This window comes from Schistocerca cancellata, unplaced genomic scaffold (genome assembly GCF_023864275.1).
Source record: "Schistocerca cancellata isolate TAMUIC-IGC-003103 unplaced genomic scaffold, iqSchCanc2.1 HiC_scaffold_727, whole genome shotgun sequence".
Taxonomy (NCBI): Eukaryota; Metazoa; Arthropoda; class Insecta; order Orthoptera; family Acrididae; genus Schistocerca; species Schistocerca cancellata.
In genome coordinates, this window is record NW_026046738.1 from 7501 (window position 1) to 12500 (window position 5000).

At 54.3% G+C, this 5000-nt stretch overlaps 1 non-coding gene across 1 annotated transcript in view; it reads left to right on the forward strand.

Annotated features, from left to right (window-relative positions):
- The first annotated feature begins 3557 nt into the window (after positions 1-3557).
- LOC126141589 (small subunit ribosomal RNA) overlaps positions 3558-5000 on the forward strand; it is a 1909-nt gene continuing 466 nt past the window's right edge. Inside the window, exon 1 of the ribosomal RNA XR_007529483.1 lies at positions 3558-5000. This exon is cut by the window's right edge and continues 466 nt beyond it. This is a non-coding gene — a ribosomal RNA (small subunit ribosomal RNA).

A 5000-nucleotide genomic window follows, 5' to 3' on the forward strand; every position in this document is an offset into this window, starting at 1 on the left:
CTCCATCTACAGGAATCCAACGGAACTACACCAACCATACTGCCAAACCACAGCATCGCCATCTATGACAATGTGACGAAACCACATGCAATAGCCCCATCTACGCGAATCGGACGACACTACGTCCACCATGTCGCGCGCAACACGAAAACTAAATACCGCCATCTGCAAGTCTCCCGAAACATGACCTGCTGCACCGACGATACCGCCATCTATGAGACGCCACCCCGACTACGACATCGCTAGGTCCCACAGTACCCATTTTTCGACGCCACCCACAAAGCCTGCATCATCTGTCCACCACAGGAACCCGAACGCCAGTGCCTGCGTCGCACGAAGTAGTCAACCGACAATCACTCCACCCGCACCCGCACGTGCCCCACCCCAACCGCCCAAATCGCAACCCAAGCGGATGAACGGCGGACTCTTCCCGCACTCGTACGTTGCAATCCACCCCTATATCTTGCGTTTCATGACGAGTTATATCCAATATGCCAAATTCCCGCTGTCCCTATACATGCTGTAAGTCTGCACACAATATGAACCACACCTCAGCGAGACACTCCATCACACATTACTCTCTGCCTGTAACAGACACAGATACGATATGTAAGCACCAGCATGGACCAACGTCCGGTGCATCCTCTCCGCCACAGTACACCATCCACACTATGATAACCACACCAGGGGGTCCAATTATAAAATAGAATATCCCACCCGTCCAACATCCACAATTGCTCAGATAAGCCACCAACACCCACACATGTCCTACACAGGGGTGCACCCAACACCACCACACTGCCTCCTGTTACGGCACAGAAACAATGGCAGGAATGAATCACACAGGTCTGCCACTCCCTTGCCGCAACCACAGACGCGGCGCGCCTCCAGTCACGAGCGAAAAGCGCATCCTGACGAGACAGAACTGCTGTGACATACTGACGCTGCCTCAGACATTCACTTACAATGATCACTACCAACGAACCTGCCCCCCCCCCCCCCCCAAACACACTATCTCTTACCATGTTGTGTACTGTAATCCAACCCATTTTGCACCTTAACCTAACCAAATTTGTAACGCAATTTGTACCGCAATGTAACGCAATTTGTACCGCAATGTAACGCAATTTGTACCGCAATGTAACGCAATTTGTAACGCAATTTGTGTCTTAACCTAACCCACGTTGTGCCTTAACCTAACCCACGTTGTGCCTTAACCTAACCCACGTTGTGCCTTAACCTAACCCACGTTGTGCCTTAACGTAACCCACGTTGTGCCTTAACGTAACCCACGTTGTGCCTTAACGTAACCCACGTTGTGCCTTAACGTAACCCACGTTGTGCCTTAACGTAACCCACGTTGTGCCTTAACGTAACCCACGTTGTGCCTTAACGTAACCCACGTTGTGCCTTAACGTAACCCACGTTGTGCCTTAACGTAACCCACGTTGTGCCTTAACGTAACCCACGTTGTGCCTTAACCTAACCCACGTTGTGCCTTAACGTAACCCACGTTGTGCCTTAACCTAACCCACGTTGTGCCTTAACCTAACCCACGTTGTGCCTTAACCTAACCCACGTTGTGCCTTAACCTAACCCACGTTGTGCCTTAACCTAACCCACGTTGTGCCTTAACCTAACCCACGTTGTGCCTTAACCTAACCCACGTTGTGCCTTAACCTAACCCACGTTGTGCCTTAACCTAACCCACGTTGTGCCTTAACCTAACCCACGTTGTGCCTTAACCTAACCCACGTTGTGCCTTAACCTAACCCACGTTGTGCCTTAACCTAACCCACGTTGTGCCTTAACCTGCTCTGTAATTGGCATATGACACGTTACATTAATCTAGTGTTGTCTAACCACAACCCTCTGAATATAGTTCGCTACTCGCACCGCCCACCCTCTTGTGTGTCGTTTCATGTTGAACACTTCGCAAGTGTTGCTTACTTTTTACATGCTCCCGCTGTACACTGTAATGTGGACAACTGCAGGATGTACATCGCCCCCCCCCCTCCACCCTGCCTTCGCACGCTGGTCGTTCAGGTGCTTGCGTGTTCAATGCCCTTCGCAGCTGTTCACTGGCATTCGCATGTCGAAGCGCTCAGTCTACGTCGTGGTACGGCCTGTGTCCACTGTCCGCTGATATCGTAAGCTTAATCCTCACATTGTACTGCACATAGGTCCGTATGTACTGAATGATACGCTGTGGCACATGTGTGACCGTACGACTGCGCCCAACAACAGCGAACCATACGGTCCAAATGTTGTGCACTCAGCCACGTGCCGTCTCCCCATAACAGCTACATTGCAGTGTGGTACGCCATAGAGACGTGTGGGAGTAACGGACGCCCTGGATGGCGATCAGCATGAGCCGTCTGTTGATGTAGTGGCGCGTGTATTCAAACGTAGTCGTCTCTTCTCACACAGTGTGATAGCATGGTGCACCGCGTTCCACATCTGCGACATGGTACAGATGCTGGTTGACAGTCGGTCTCGTAATGGACATCGCATACGTAGGGGGCCACCTCCCACGTGTTCTCTAGTCGTGCACATTTTGTTGCGTGTATGTGGGCAGACGTAGTGTGTCGTGACACCTAACAGACAGGTATGCAATAATCGTTGCATTTGCAAACTGGGATGGACGTCTACGTTTGCTGGTGACGTGACGCAACGCAAATGAACAACTGGTAAACCCATTGTGGTGCGGTTGTTGTTGCTGGAGGTAAATCAGTAAGGGCAAATCTGTGTGTGAAGCGATACGCGGCGGTGGCTGGGTGGGACCGTCCCCGGCCGGTGAGGGGGGGCCGCCCGGCGTGCTGGCCGCGCGGTGCGTGGGCGCACGCGCTACAGCCGGCTGGTGGGGGCGCCCAGTGGCAGGCGCGCCGGCCGACGGACGCGGCAGGCGGCGCAGCTGCGCGCCGGGGCACCCTGCGCGCGGCGCCGGGCGGCCAAAGTGGGTCCTCGCGGGCCCGGTGCGAAGCGCGGTGGACATCTGCAGTGTGCTGGTCCGACTGAGGACTGTGTGCGTTGAGGATGCGCCGCCGCCCGGCACTCGGCGCCGCGACGCCGTCTGCTGCTCGGTCGCCCCAGCGGTTCTCGCTGGTGGTTTGTATCGCAGTTGTGCAGACGTGTTGGCACGTGCGCTGTGCTGGGAGAGTTCGCTTCGGCACCCACGTGGGGCCTTTGCCCTTCTGTGGCGCTGGCGTTGGAGCTGCCGGTCACCGTAGGTGGCGCGTGTTGTCTCCCGCCGGCAATGCCACGACAGCACGCTCCCGGGCCTCTGTCGGCAGCGGCAAGCTCAGTTGGGAGCACGGGTGGTCGCACCTAAAGCGTCTACTCGCCTAACTCCGGGCGATTGCGCCTCTCTCGAACCCGACCAAGTACTTAGGACGGCGCTGCGCGCCGCCGGGACCTGAGAGGGTTTCGAGGTGTATTGTGCAGGGGAGCTCAGCCTCCTCCTGTTTGCAGAATAATTGAGCGGACGCTTGCGTGTTCGCGCGGGCCCCTGGGACACACTCCCGGGCGGCCGGCTGCTCAGCTCTAGTTGACGCAGCTCCCTGGTTGATCCTGCCAGTAGTCATATGCTTGTCTCAAAGATTAAGCCATGCATGTCTCAGTACAAGCCGCATTAAGGTGAAACCGCGAATGGCTCATTAAATCAGTTATGGTTCCTTAGATCGTACCCACGTTACTTGGATAACTGTGGTAATTCTAGAGCTAATACATGCAAACAGAGTCCCGACCAGAGATGGAAGGGACGCTTTTATTAGATCAAAACCAATCGGTCGGCTCGTCCGGTCCGTTTGCCTTGGTGACTCTGAATAACTTTGGGCTGATCGCACGGTCCTCGTACCGGCGACGCATCTTTCAAATGTCTGCCTTATCAACTGTCGATGGTAGGTTCTGCGCCTACCATGGTTGTAACGGGTAACGGGGAATCAGGGTTCGATTCCGGAGAGGGAGCCTGAGAAACGGCTACCACATCCAAGGAAGGCAGCAGGCGCGCAAATTACCCACTCCCGGCACGGGGAGGTAGTGACGAAAAATAACGATACGGGACTCATCCGAGGCCCCGTAATCGGAATGAGTACACTTTAAATCCTTTAACGAGTATCTATTGGAGGGCAAGTCTGGTGCCAGCAGCCGCGGTAATTCCAGCTCCAATAGCGTATATTAAAGTTGTTGCGGTTAAAAAGCTCGTAGTTGGATTTGTGTCCCACGCTGTTGGTTCACCGCCCGTCGGTGTTTAACTGGCATGTATCGTGGGACGTCCTGCCGGTGGGGCGAGCCGAAGGCGTGCGACCGCCTCGTGCGTGTTCGTGCGTCCCGAGGCGGACCCCGTTGAAATCCTACCAAGGTGCTCTTTATTGAGTGTCTGGGTGGGCCGGCACGTTTACTTTGAACAAATTAGAGTGCTTAAAGCAGGCAAGCCCGCCTGAATACTGTGTGCATGGAATAATGGAATAGGACCTCGGTTCTATTTTGTTGGTTTTCGGAACCCGAGGTAATGATTAATAGGGACAGGCGGGGGCATTCGTATTGCGACGTTAGAGGTGAAATTCTTGGATCGTCGCAAGACGAACAGAAGCGAAAGCATTTGCCAAGTATGTTTTCATTAATCAAGAACGAAAGTTAGAGGTTCGAAGGCGATCAGATACCGCCCTAGTTCTAACCATAAACGATGCCAGCCAGCGATCCGCCGCAGTTCCTCCGATGACTCGGCGGGCAGCCTCCGGGAAACCAAAGCTTTTGGGTTCCGGGGGAAGTATGGTTGCAAAGCTGAAACTTAAAGGAATTGACGGAAGGGCACCACCAGGAGTGGAGCCTGCGGCTTAATTTGACTCAACACGGGAAACCTCACCAGGCCCGGACACCGGAAGGATTGACAGATTGATAGCTCTTTCTTGATTCGGTGGGTGGTGGTGCATGGCCGTTCTTAGTTGGTGGAGCGATTTGTCTGGTTAATTCCGATAACGAACGAGACTCTAGCCTGCTAA